At 38.8% G+C, this 15,089-nt stretch overlaps 1 protein-coding gene across 7 annotated transcripts in view; it reads right to left on the reverse strand.

Moving 5' to 3' along the window:
- Positions 1 to 14,816, reverse strand: part of SGCG (sarcoglycan gamma) — a 134,941-nt gene extending 120,125 nt beyond the window's left edge. For all 7 annotated transcript variants that reach the window (XM_040583467.1, XM_040583466.1, XM_040583471.1 and 4 more), the window contains exon 1: positions 14,616 to 14,816. The gene's annotated coding sequence lies outside the window, so the exon portion shown is untranslated. The remainder of the gene's footprint in view (positions 1 to 14,615) is intronic.
- Between the last annotated feature and the right edge of the window lie 273 nt (positions 14,817 to 15,089).

Genomic DNA, 15,089 nt, shown 5'->3' on the forward strand with positions numbered 1-15,089 from the left:
GCTGACTGTCTGCAAATCCACTGAAAAGTATGTTTCAATGGCCTAGTAATAACATACATAGTTGAGAGGACAGCCTGCTAATGCCATCAGCATCTCCATTTACTGAAGCAATATAGGGCAGTGTTGCATAGGTATGGATGATGACTGATGATAACTCACATGAGGAGACAATATAATAACTTTTACAGGTTTTATTGATCAAGTTTTAAAATTAAAAAGAGAAGAAGACATAAAAGTAATGGAGAAGTCATAGAGACAATGACAGTCATTTTAGCATTACATAAGCAAAAGCTATTAAAACCTTTTATCTGTCAACAGAGAGAAGAAGTATCTCATCAGAAAGGAATTTGATGCCCACTATTTCCTAGGAGTAAATAGAAAGTACTTGCTACTACAAATCATTGGAAGCTTAAAGGTTTCCACTTTCCTTAAGAACTGAAGGGGTTTGGAACAGAGGCTTGTTCATTTACATGATTTTATAATGAGTCAATTACTGAAATTTCAACACTACTCCACAAAATTTCATCGTCTACTTAAAAGCTGGAAAGCTACAAAAATTGTCTTGCTTAGATAACAAGTCAACACAGACCATCAGTACTACCACCTCAGTATTAACCCACAGTATCACCAAAACCACTTACTTCATTTTGGTTCTTGACTGAATAGTCAATATTCTAAGGGTTAACTACTGTGAAACAGAAGTTAATCTTTTTCTCAGTTTGTAGAGGTGAGCTCACCTCCATTTACCTACAGGAAATGCTACTCCTTTTTTTCCCCTGGACACAAAAGTGTTTCAACTACTTCCACTTTAATATTTTCTGTTGGATTTGTATCTGAGCACTCTGTAACATTTACAAGTGTCATGTCATTTTCATATGCAGCCATCATCATTCAATTAAACATTTGATCCTCATAGATTTTTGAAGCATTACTTATAATGAAATCCTAAACATAATGCAGGAAAAAGAAATCTAAACTTTTCCATTTTCAGCTGCTCTACTATTAACTCAAACTCTGGTTTTAGAATCTCTTACTAAATTTTTCATAATAACCTAAGTATTTCACAGTATGTGGCAGTTCTTGAATTTAAAGTAGTTATCTGGACAGATAGAGAATATATAGCATGGAAGTTTAAGGTATATTGGCAAATACAGATGTTCAGAAATACAGATCTTTTAGTTATTTAATTAGTCTTGTGATTTAATAAACTGCTACGAGAGTCCTCTTTGCATAATGTCATTGGTGTAGCATGGTAAAACTATGGCAGTAAATAAAGACAGTGCACACATCCTCTCACAGCATTGTGCTTGCTGTGTCAAACAGTTACATTGGCAGCAAAGTCACAGCAATTTCCACAATAGTTGCTGAAACTCACACACCTGCAAATATCTGCACATAGCTCCATGCAGACAGCTAACTCTAACTTCTGATTATCTCCAACGATATACAGGCTACTGTACGATCCCTAACTCTTTTGGGACATACTGGTGTTGAAGGCCAGGTTGGATGGAGCTTCAACCAACCTGGTCTAGTGGAACTCTGCCCCCCACCCCGTTGGAACTAGATGATCTTAAAGGTCCCTTCCAACCCAAACCATTCTATGATTCTATTCTATTCTATGATATAAAGACATTCCTTCCATGTTAAAGGAGATTTATTTCATCTGCCATAAAAGGATACCATTTCCCAGACTTACCACAAAATTATTATGATTTTAATATCCATTTTGAGTAGACAAATGAAACTGCTGAATATCTTTCAGACATTTTTACATACCAGCATTGTGTTCTTTCTATTATCAACAGTTTGAGTTTAAGATTCTCATTTGTTCCTGTCAACTGATTCTAGAGAATAATGATAAAGTGTTTTACAAGAAAAAGAGATAATCTTTTCTTTCCATTTGAATCACCCTATTTCCTTAATCTTCTGTGACTATTGAAGATATCACCAGTTGCCCCTATTTCTCATGCAGTACCAATCGCTTTCTTGTGACAAAAGCCTGGAGCATCTCAATTTTATCTCATTATTTTTTTCTCATTAAAGTCCTAGATTATGAAAAAGTATTCAGGTATTTAATGTTAAATGAGTTTACATCTTAAACTAACAGGGGGGAAAAGACATGCCAGCATCTCCTTTAGAATAATGTCTGTATTAATAAGCTATTCAAGAGGATGAACAGAAAGAACGAATTCATCTTCCAGAGTTAAAGAAAGTCACGTCAGCCTCTTCAAATATTATGAGTATCAGGCAACTTCTATGTGCTGTTTGTTGCAGCTGACTGCAGAGATTGCTTGTTACTACAACCAACTTCAGCCAATCCACTTATTGTCAGGTATGCATTTTCTTTTTTCACATGACAGCAGATAAAATAATAAAAATATTCTCACTGATGGTTTTAGTTAATTTATTGCTTTCATATAGTCATTGTCATTAAAGAATACCGTAGAAATGGAAGACAGTTAAGTAAGAAACAGTTTCTTATTGCTTGTGTACATTTTTTTCTTTGCTATACATACACATGTATGGCATTTTTATGCACCACAGAAAGACAGCCTGGTAATTTTGAGTCAATGAGGTCAACTGGGGCAGCATAGGTATTTTATGCATTTCCAGAACCTGGAGGACTTAACAGAGTAACAACATTTTGAACCATTTCCTTTATCAATAATTTCTTGAACTCACATTCCAAACTTCCAAGATTACCAGTAGAAAAAAATGGGAGGAGAGGCCAAGATATGGAATATATCTGTTATACACATGGATACCTTTTCACAATGCAATCCCCAAAATTATGGCTCTTATTTATAGGAATAACGATTTTTTATTCATCAAATTAATGTACACATATATATTTTGCTGTTGAAAATTTTCAAAAAGTATCATTTTGGCTTTGGGAAATCCAAGTGCAATTCACATCAAGATTGGGAAAAAAAATCTACATGGATGTGTCTACCTGTCAGCAAAGCTGCACTCTGTCAATGGAGGTCTTTTTCAGTTGCCCAAAAAAATGTATTTTAAGTGTCTTAGGGTACCTAAACCATCTCCATGGAGCTACCAAATACATGAGACTCCTGTTCTGCAGCAACAACTGCTGGCCGGATAGGACACCACAGGGCCCAGTGCCCATCTTCAGTAAACTAAATTGTGCCTTAATTGCCTACTTTAAAAGTCGTCTTGGAACTCTTTTCCCGAAGTTTTTATCAGCTACAAACACAAGCACAATATTTAACAAATATGCATACTGCCAATTATGCCATTCCTCTGGTAAACAAGAAGAAAGCTGACAGGAAAATAATCTTGCAGAAAGAACACTACTGCAGATCAACCCTGAAGACAGTGTGTGTGATATTCTTCAAATCTTTCCAAAGTTTTAGCAGATCTCAGTAAGTTTAAATTGGATTCAAAATTCTTCTTTAGAGTAAGTTAACAGGGAGAATCCTGTTTGTGCAGACAGTTGCACTGGTTGAGAGATACCTTGATATTAGAGATGAAACTTCAGTAGGATCTTTATCCCTATGAAAAATCTTCATATGGGAGACATGTAAAAAAATATTTGTAGCTTCCTTGGCCCCTGTAAATATTAGTTCCATTTTTGCAACTCCTAAGAGACAGGAAAACCACACACTAGCTCAACTGCCAAGACAAATTCAGGTTCCAAGGGGTAGTCTTCTGCTAACTACTAGGTCTGTATTATCTTTTTAGAACTTTTTGGCACATTGGTAACAATATAATTGCCAGGAAAACTGAATGAATCGTAGACATAGCTATGAGGTTAGCCTCTAGCCTCTAGTGAACTCATCCAAAGTTGTATTCCTATAGCTTTACTAAGTATTCCAAAACCTCTCAGAGCCGCAATTTAAATGAAAACAGGATTTTGTATGCAGCCATAAAAAAATATTTTAGTCTAGTCACTTCTGTTTTTAATTAGGATTTTCTGCACACTGTGCGAAAAGACTCTTTGAGTCCATGCTCATCATTTACACAGTGAGCTGGAAGCTGCAGTACTCATGGTAAAGAGACTGACCCTGAATCAGAGATTATACCTGAAAATGACAGTACAATCAATAAACCCTAATGATGGATAGATGAGAAGCAGATTTCACAGATGGCCTCGACTCTTGGATATTTGCATGAGGAGCTGATGTCTGGATAAGCATGGACCTTGAAGTAAGCCTGCCAGCCAAGAGTAGATGCAGCAAATGTCTGCTGGAAACATGGGCTGGTAAAACAAGAAAAATTTTCTGCGCTTGTTCACCAGCTTGATGATAAGACTAAAGAAAACACACGAATCAGCATGCATATCCAAAAAAGATTATCTGGCAATATAAGGTCTTCAATCAATTTTGCATTCATCACAGATAAAAGTTTGGCACGCTCAAAGACATATGTGCATGTGCCAAGTATATAAGCAACCTGAGACAAGAATTTACTGGCATGCTTAGGCACACTTGCATTTTTTGTTGGAATGAGGGACTGAATGGATTTGTTATTAGCAGATTTTTGGACAGTTGAGCAAAGAATAGATGCCGGGTTTGGGTTACTGACCGAACTGGCTGCAAACTTACCTATCATTCAGACACCAGAAAGACCTACCCCAAAAATCCCTGAATACAGATCCAGGAAAAAAAACTGCCATACTTTACACGCACTTGCAAAATATTCCAAGGAATTCAGTAAGTGTTGTTGTGCTGGTTTTGGCTAGGATAGGGTTTATTTTCTTCACTGTAGCTAGTATGGGGCTATGTTTGGATTTGTGCTGAAAACAGTGTTGATAACAGAAATGTTTTCGCTGAGCAGTGCTTACACAGAGTCAAAGCCTTTTCTGTTCCTCACCTCAACCCACCAGTGAGTGGGCTGGGGGTGCACAAGAAGTTAGGAGGGGACACAGCTGGGACAACTGAACTCAACTGACCAAAGGGATATTCCATACTCTATGATATCATACTCAGCATATAAAGCTGGGAGAAAAAAAGGAAGGTGTGGACGTTCAAAATTACGGCGTTTGCCTTCCCAAGTAACCATTATGCATGATGGAGCCTTGCTTTCCTGGACATGGCTGAGACTTGGAGACTTCCTGCCTGCAGATGGGAAGCAGTGAATGAATGCCCTGTTTTGATTTGCTTGTGTGCATATGTGTGACTTTTGCTCTCCCTATTGAACTGTCTTTATCTAAACCCACCGGTTTTCTCACTTTTACTCTTCTGATTCTCTCCCCCATTCCACTGCAGGGGGAGTAAGCAAGCGGCTGTGTGGTGCTTAGTTGCTGGCCAGGCTTAAACCATGACAGCTGCGTAACAGACATTGTATAATGACAGTAACAACTCCAAAAGTGTTAGATAGCCCCTGTGTCTTAGATAGATTACCACAAGATAATCCCAAAACTGAGAACAGTTCAGCAATCATTAGATTCGACTCAAAGATACACAGCACCATACTTAAGGGGAGGGAGGGTTGTTTTCTTTTAGTATAGATATTTCATTTGTCTCAGATTTAAGATTAACCTCCATTTACGGGAATAAGAAAGCAATGATAGTGAAAACTCTCTTACATCCATATTTCCTTAGTTATCCAAAGGCTAGTATTGCAAAAAATACAATGTATTCCTATTGTCATAAAAAGAGCCTCTAGGTAGGGATTAGAAAGGCCAGTGCAAGCTGGACAAAGAGCAGAGTCATACATATATCATAACTATACAGTATTAAGAACCCAATAATCCATGCTGATGGGTTACTGCAGACACTTCAAAAGTGTAATGCCTTCCCCTAAAAAGGCAGGTCTGATGAGACTTCTATTTTGCTCTCTGCCATCAGTCAAATTCACTGTTAAAACAATGGCAGTCTCTAACAAAAGGGTGTATGTTTTCCTTGAAGCCCTGTTATTCTAGCTGGAGGGTGAGGGAGGAGCTTCACTGCTGGTCTGAGTAAAGCTGACTGCCTTTCTTCTGAGAAGTTAGAATTCAAGATTTCAGTAGTCTCAAGTCTGCTATAATCCTAAACATGCAATACTCAATATTAACATGAAACCAACTATACAACTTAAAATGTAGTATCTTTAATTGCATTTTCAGTTTCGTAATGTATGCCCTTGCATTAGAATCAGTAAAGACCTGTGCAATACTATAATGTCATAGATTTCAAAGCAATGTTCAGTTGCATTAAGAACTGAAGCACTTCTTCAATGCTCAACATGAAACAGTGTTTTGGAACAGGGAAAGTCCTTATTGGTATATTGAGCAAATTTTTTTCAAAACTTGACTGAAATGTCGTGGTAATTCAACCCTTGAAAAAGTATGATGACAGAGTCTACTTATCCTACACTACAGTTTTCTTTTGGTCTTTTTTAGTGGTATTTAAACCAAGCAGTACCACAACCTAACGTCATGACTATTAATTATGTTTTAGTTCAAAGGAGTAATAAGTGATTCAGACCATCTAAATTTTGCGCTGTAACTTTCTCTACACAGACTGAACAAGAAGAAAGTACTGAATGTTCTTGAATTAAAACACTTCATTTGACAAGATAATTTAATTAGATTCCAGTAGAAGGCTATGTGAACACATTCCTTTGAGACAGATGTCCATTTGCATCTGAACACAGCATCAATATCATATAGCTGAACAACGGTGGCCAAATTTTGTATACCAAGTCAGTATCTTGTCTCTAATAAAAAGGATACTTATGAAAATAATGTAAGAAACAGGTCAAGGATTGACACTTCCATCACTGGCACGTTCTTCTACTCTCTGTGCTTGAAACTGAGACCTCCTAGCCCAGGAACTGCCTCTGGACCATCTCCACCTGATGACTACCAGTGAACTAATAGTCCATCAAAAACTATATACTCTGCTTTGAAGTACTTAATGTATGTGTCCGCTATAACATCCTGTGACAATAAGTTTGACAGCTGAATTACTTAATAATTTGTTTTATTTTATTGCTGACTGGTAATTTCACTGACTGTTATCATACAATGAAAAATGGTGAATAATGAGCCCATCTTCACCTTTTTTCTTGCCACTCAATGTCATTGACTTCTGTCACATTGCCTTTTAGCACTGCTTTTACAAACTGAAGAGCTATAATCTGTTTGATCATCTGTTGAAGAAAGTAGTGTATCTCCTTGACATGTTTTCTGTCTTTCCCCGAATTGTTTAGAAACTGGTATATTTTTATTTTTTTTTTTACACATACTAACTGTAACTGTCTATGTTATTTAAAATTAAAAGAAACATATCCATTTTTTCCATTATATAATTTTTTAAATATTGTTCTTGGTTCTTATTCCACTAATTTGTAGTACTCCATTGATTTTTCTGACCACCACTGAGCTGTGAACTCACATTTCCAGAAAGTTATATTTAATAATTCCATTACTCCTCTTCACGGATCCAACAGTATTCAAAAACAGATGACTAAGGGCAAGGGCTAAAGCAAAGATCCTCTGAGAAGTTACTTTAGCATCTACTGAGAATGAAAATTACATGCCCAGGAAATAATGCTGCTGTTTTAGTAGCAACTACCTTGATTAATGCACTATCATTCAGCTAAAGCTCTCACCTTCCTACTAGCTTTCTTCTTTAAATAATTTATGAATTCATTAAACAGTATATGTTCCAGTATCTCTTAACCTAACACCTCACTGGCAGTCTGTCTAGTCTGGGGTAAAAAATAACCATTTATTCCCACTCCCTTTTCCCAGGTTTTTAAGTAACTATTTGCCTTTTAGAGAATCTTCTCTCCTACAACTCAAGCTGAGAGTTTTGGCTAATAAATATTTAAATAACTTTGAGGAAATTCACTGATAGTTCTCTTGTGCATGTTCTTTATTAATGTCAGGAGGTAAAAACTAAACAGTTATCTCCTACATCATTACTCCAGAACTGTTCATGTCATATCATACTTCAAGGAATGGGTGGGTATGCTGAAGCTTTTGACAAACTGACTATAGGAATATACATATGTGCCCTCTCATTGCTAGCAAAGGAGACCTCAATCAGATTTAGTACAAGCAACTTGGAAAGACCACTCCTTTAGATTTTAAAGCAGCTCTTCAAAAGCGTAAACTCATTGTAGATATGTGATGGAAGAGGAGGACAGCAGCAAGAATCAAAAATACCCTTTGCAAAATACAACTTTAAACAGAGCAAGTGGAAGCAATAGATGACAACACGACAAAGGGCTTCTGTAGGGAATTTTTGTTGACAAATAGTGCCTTGTTGCATGCATTGGACTTCCTGAAACTCAAAACACTGCAATGAAGCAACTGTTTCTGTGAACACTACTGATCTTGATTCAGACAAATCCCAACCCGTGCTGTAAGCATCCATATTTTCACTGACTGGGAAAAGTGAAGAAGCACACTGTCATGCGTTTGGTTAACCTGCCAGAGAAGGGAAGCCCTGATGTCTGAAGGAATAATCACTCAATGGTCAAGTAGCTGCCATCTGAGTGAATTTACTGTAAAGTCAGTTGGAAAATATGAAGCACCAGGAATATGTATGCTATCATAAGCAGACATACTAGACACTATCATATATACCATACATATATACAGAGGTAATTTCCCAACCATAATGTTTTTTCTCACCGATGTGCACTGGGGTTTCACGCTGCTGCAATGAATCTGGTGGAATCACAACATGGGTGTCTGTGTAATCGCCTCAAATAATTTTACAGACTGATAGGAATAGGAGAAGATTCTTCACACTGACAAAACCATTAAGGTTGTTCAATTAAACTTGTCTTACACTGACCAAAGCAATTAAAAAACTTGCTGGGATGACCTTGCATTAGCCAGTCAGTGAACTAAGGGAAGAAGGAGATCCCACTGTCTGCAAGGCTTAGTAAACTATCACATGCCTGAAAAGATCCTAAGAAGCCCTCTGAACTTCCTCCTAGGTCTGTGAAGAACACAGGTCATCCAACCATGAATGTCCCAAGAGAAGTAATAATATGACCTTGCACTTCAGACAAAAAGATGGCTCTGGCCAGTGACAAGACATAGTAAATGGTTTTCTAAAAACCGAACCTTCTTTCTAAAGAATAGAAGGCTTTAGAACCTAGTGTCAGCTCAAATAATGAGGTGGTGGCAGGCCATCTCTGGACTTCCACAATGGCTATACCATACCCTTTTCAAGATAATTTTGAGGAGTCTCTTTTTTGAAAGTAGAGTGGGAGATTCCAGAAAAAATTATTTAATCAGCCAGATCTTTCCATTTCAATTCCTTTTTCTTGGTGTTTGATTCAAATACTTACAGGTTTTGAAATCAGCACCAGGTAAAAACTGAGTACTTTTTATTTATGTGTGCATGCACCTCTGTGAAAAATGTATATAAAAAAATACAGGCATCTTCAAATCTCCTAGCAAAAATCTTCATACAAAACTTCATAGCCTGAAGAACTGTTGTGTCTAAAGAAATCAAGCCAGGGAAACACTATTATGCTATGATTTTTCACAAATTACATTTTTCATACGTAAAGTTGCAAATCAGTTTGCAATTCCTCATTAACAAAGAAATTTTATTTTGGGAAAACTGCCATATAGTTATGTAAGTAATTTCCCTGTTTCTAAAGCCAAATAAATTGCTAAGTTTAGCATAAATATATATATGCTGTTCTGTATTTTTTTAATTAGTGTGTTTTTTTGTTTTGTACACATTACTCAGTTTCTTGAATCCTGAAACTTTCCTCAGAACTCCTACTCTAAAAGCTATCTAATCTTCTACAACAAAAGAAACATGTTTTTACCAGTACCTTTTATGATAATGAAGAATAATGGCATTCACTATACAAAATCTAAATTCCACAGATCAACTCTTAGAAAAGAAATAGAAGCTGTATCTCCAGGTTTATACAGACATGATATGATGAAGTGTTCAGAATTGCTTATAATAAATGTTAATCTTCAGAAGTAGTGAACTCTTAATGCATAACCATTGTAATTATTAAGGTGTTTTTGTATGACTTACATATTTTGCAGTTTCAAAAAGTAATTCTTCAATTTCAGAGGCTGATACACATCATGTGGCTTAAATTAACAGCAATATTGACAAATATATTAATTTGGAACATCAGTGAGTGTTTCCACTGAAGTGTAACAAAAAAAAAAATTACATGTTCAGTATCACTCTGTTATACCTAAACCTCCATGTATTAGCAGAAGGCAGGTAAATTTAACATCAAATTTAATATAACGAGAATTTGTAAGGGACTGTAGATTGGTAAGATTTTCAGGGACATACACCCCTAACAGAGAATCAGTTTTAACACTATTTGTAGTTTTCCTCTAACATTTTCATAAACAAATACAAATGTTGACCTTGTATGACTCCTAGAAATTATCTAAAACATAGTAGTTAATCAAACAGCTCAATAATTTGACATATTATACCCCATTTTCTGGCGACTAAAGTCACTATGAATAATTGTCAGAAACTAAAAAGCAAAACTGGTACTTATATTACCTTGGTAATATTCATGAGGTTTGCAGACTGCATTTTAATTATAAATAGCACACATGAAATGATTGCAAGGTACACTGCCCAGGAGTGTTTTGACCTGACATTCAGGAAAAGGTATTTGGTTGGTCAGTGAAAACTATTGTATTAAAAAGAATTTCTAAACTAGAAGCCTTAAGAGCACCTACTTTCTGCGTAAGCTGTGATGTTTTGTAACAAAACCTGTATAACAGAAATATATACTACTTCTGCTTTGGGCTTTATAATAGTTGGCAAAAGACAGTAATACCCATATTAATACACTCATATAATACCTGTGGATGGAAACCCATTGCATTGGTTTTATTTAAAAAATAGGCTACAATACCATATTCAGAGAATCATTATCACCAATACATTGACAAACCAGAAGACTTTCTTAAGAGAGGCTCCTCCAGTCTTTCCTGATAGATAAGTAATATAACTTTATTAATAACTTCAATGAGAGAGTATACCTGTCAAATCCAAGCATGACATTAGCCCAAGAACTAGAAATCCCAGCATACAGGACTAAAATTCAGAATGATCATGCTAAACTGAAGACAAGATCAAGGAGAAAATTAAGATGTAATTCAAGAAGGTAAACGGTTTAGCTAAGAATAATCAACCGAGAAAATACAGGATGAGGACAAACAATATATATCTGTTCTTCAGAATGGTATTTTAGTGGTTAGTTACCAAGAGCTAAAAGTGATCAGCAATAGAATATTCTTGCATAAAAGACAGCAGACTGCCTTGAAGTGTAAACTAATCTTTACAGATTAGTTACTAGTAAGGTTATGGCTTTTTTTCTTTATAGAGGGTACCTTACCCAAGGAATACAGAAGAACTGAAAGGAATTCATTAGAAAATATTAACTACCAGACATCTTGAAAAGGTGACACAAAAGAAAAAATTAAACTGTGTGGAGATGTAACAGAAGACAGGGAAAAAAACCCAGAAAGGATGTGCAAAGTGAAAGCTCACTCTGCTCATTCTGCAGAATACTATTTGTTTGAGGCCACCCAAAGGAATCCTTTCCCAAAAGCTAGCCTTCACTTTCTACAGGCTTATAGTATGCACTCCTCAGTGCCTGGGTGTTGAACTAGTAACTCAGATGGAATTTTCTTAAGTCAGTGTTCCATTTTGTATCAGTCTCCTGCTTCTACAGAAACATTACACTCAGTTAACTAGTTTCACCATGATTTTACCTAGCCCAACCACACCAGACAGGTTTAACAATGAAGTTAACAAACATTCTATTATGGTTCAAGAGAAGCCTTCAAGAGGCGGCTTTAAAGTAGGACAGTACAAGGTTTGTGAACAGAACTACAACAAAAATACTGTATATGCAACCATAATTTTCAGGTAAAAGCAAATACCTCAACTGTTTCACCAGGTATACCTTTACCCCAAATCTTCAAGGTATGCAGTATCTTCAAAAGCTGGTAACTTAGTTTTTACAGCAAAAGTTCATGCCTAAAGAACCCTCAATTCCTAAATTCCTTCTCTTTCTCTTTTCCTTTTAAAAAAACTTACAACACAATGACATTTTATATGCCTCCCTTGCTTCACCTGACCATTTTTACTGCTTAAGATTTCACGTGCTGTAAAAGAATATTTGGTCAACACATAGTTATGTTTAAGCTCCTGGCTTCTAATATGAACTCAGCTTTTTAATAGCAATAGCTACATACCATGTGGACATGTTATCGGAACAGAAAGCTTAGTAGCAAACAAAGCTTTTTGCTTCAGTATGTTATAAAAAGGCAAAATTCCATACTCCACCCCTGCATAGCTTAAGCATTGCTGCATCAACAGCACTTTTCTGAGTTTAACTGAGATGCCAATATAAAAATTAATTCAAATACTTGTTTACATTACTGAGCACTAAATCCACAGGCATCCAAATATTAAACCTGTACTCAAAGTCTTAAATTAGACCCTACATTACTACTTTAATTCCTTATTACCTCTTAGTTACATCCTAGCAGTCATTTTACAAGCAATGTATTCACTTTCACAGAAACACATTGAAAAGTTAGTCAATGACAGTTTAGAATGACACCTCTTAATGCACTACACATGATCACTCCTATGCAAACCAAGTTTTAACTGTCATGCTGTCAAGAAAAATGATAATTCCCTAGTTATATCTACCTTTTCAAGATATTAAGAACTACAGAACATTTTACAATAGAAAATTGTTTCATATGTTTAATAAAATCTGCCACTTGCATGAAAGCCCAGAGAGATGCTACATATGAATGTGACAATGAAAAGAAAAAAACCCAAACCCAACCAAAGAACAAAACACACAAATGTGGGAAGCATTTCAAATTTTGTACATGCCCATACTTCTCTTTCCTAAGCCCTCTCTCAGCTTAATGCAATACAGAAGTCCATTAATAAAAAACTGAGCATACATAAAGCAGTCTCAGAGCTGCACTGGGTCATTAACTATGATGGACCTTCTTAGGGAGTGTAACTGTGTGTTTATTAACAGAAGTCCCAATCTGAAAATCACCTTTAGTGCCTTATCAATGTCCAACGAACATATAGCCGTTACCTGCAGTAACATATGTATGCTGCTCAATATAGTCTGCTTTTGAATGGTCCCCTAAATTCAGTTCCAAATTTGTTATATTATTAAAAATACCCACAAAACCCAAACAAACAACAACAAAAAAAAACACCAAAACAAACAAAGCCAGAAAGCTATATACATACTTCCCTGACCTAATGACATCAAGCGCATTGCATATAAGTTTTTCCATTGGCTTCTGCAACATTGTGGGATCACCTTGGAACTTGAAAATTTGGAAGTAAAATTACTGCAGCTGGTTAATTCTTAAAGTAGATTATCTCTGGCTTAAACAAGGGAGTTAGTGCAAAACATTCTCTGTAAGAGGGACCTCACCTTATTGGAAATTACTTTAAATCTTTTTACTCTCAGGGCAGCTTGCAATGTACACTTCTCTGCTTCGGCTGGTAAGGAAGGAGGCTTTTGAAGGTATAGGGGTTTCTATTTGTTTTTCTTTAAGATGGTTCAGTGTTGTTTTTTCACTTTGTAGCAAAGGTACTTAGAACCTCTGTGGTGCACTCGGGTTCACTTTTTATTCCTTAAATGACTTTAGAAGAGCTAAGCAAAAATTACGAATCTGACTTACTGTCCTTTATATGAATTATGAGCAAAGAGGGAAGAAAATAACTGTGAAACATTTAAAGTGGGATTTAATCTCCAACAGTGTTAATGATAATCCACGTATGTCATTAAAAGTTTATACTTGAACCACAAACGTTCAGTTAAAAAGCCCCAGCAAAGTGTGATTCAAAAAGAACAGCGGTGCATTTACAGTTATGTCACACAACACAACAAACGCGCTTAAGTCTCAAGCGTGGTGCTATGCATTTCTTTCTGGTTAGATTTTGTTGATCGTTTTCTTTTCCTAAAACTACCTAAGCTGGCACAAGGAGGCAAGCAAATTTCACAGAAGACTAGTATGTAGCTATTAAAGACGCCGACATTATACCCCTAAGAATACTTAATCCCACCTCTCCCTAACGAATGGCAGCTCAGCACACAACAGCGAAACAAGTTCAGGGAACTGCTGGAGTAGCGCTCCCGCCACGCGGAGGGAAGCTGCGGCACCCGCTGCCCGCCCGCAACAGCGCTGCACGCCGACCCGCCCCCCGCCGGGCTGCGCCCCCCTCCCCGCGCACAGCCCCCGCGGCGACCCGCGCCCGCTTCTCTCGGCCCCTCACCCCCGCTGGAAACTTTCTGCCGGCCGCAGCACCACCACCGCCGCCCAGCCGCAGGCGCTGAGGTAAGGGGGTCCCCACCACACCAACGCCACACTTCCCAGCCCTTCCCCGCCTCGCCCCCGGCAGGAAAAGCATGGCTTCAGAGGCACGGCCGAGTTTCTAGAACACGAAGCGCGTCCCGCCGAGTAAACCGACGTGCCACCCCCACACCGCGGGCTGCCTCCTCGCCTTCCTTCTCTGCCCGCCGCGCCTCGGCGAGCAGCGGCAGGGTAACTTTCCAGGCGACGCTTGCCGTCTCCCGCCACTTGAGGCGGGACGGGACGGGACGGGGACGAGGCGCGCGCAGCGGAGGGGGAAGGCGTGCGGGGCGGTTACCTGCTGTCCCCGCTCGGCTGCAGGGCAGGGCAGAGTCCCCGCGGTCCCCTTCATGCCCGAGGGGCTGGCGAACCGGCCCTGAGGCGCAAGTCTTCATCCAGCTTGCTCCCGGCCGACAGCGCCTCCTTCTCTCGTCCTGGCGGGGCGGCAGCCCCGGGCGCAGGGCGGGCGCCGCTCGCAGCCTCGCCGGCGCGGCGGGGAGGGAGGGAAGGACCGAGGGAAGGAGGAGCAGAGGCCGAGCGAGGGGCGGGGAAGGCGGTGCGCCCTCCCTCTCTCCTCCCCGCGCCGCCGGCTCCCTCCCCGCCCGGCCGCCGCGAGGGAGGCGGGACGGCGGCGGCTGAGGGGGTGCGCGCTTCCCGCCGCGCCTCCCGCTCTCCCCGTGGCTGCAGGCGCCCGGCGCGGCCCCACACGCCGCAGCTCCGCGGTTCTGAGGGGGGGAGGTGCGGGGCGCTCCCCCCCCGCCGCCCCGCCGCG

Source organism: Falco naumanni, chromosome 2 (assembly GCF_017639655.2).
Source record: "Falco naumanni isolate bFalNau1 chromosome 2, bFalNau1.pat, whole genome shotgun sequence".
Taxonomy (NCBI): domain Eukaryota; kingdom Metazoa; phylum Chordata; class Aves; order Falconiformes; family Falconidae; genus Falco; species Falco naumanni.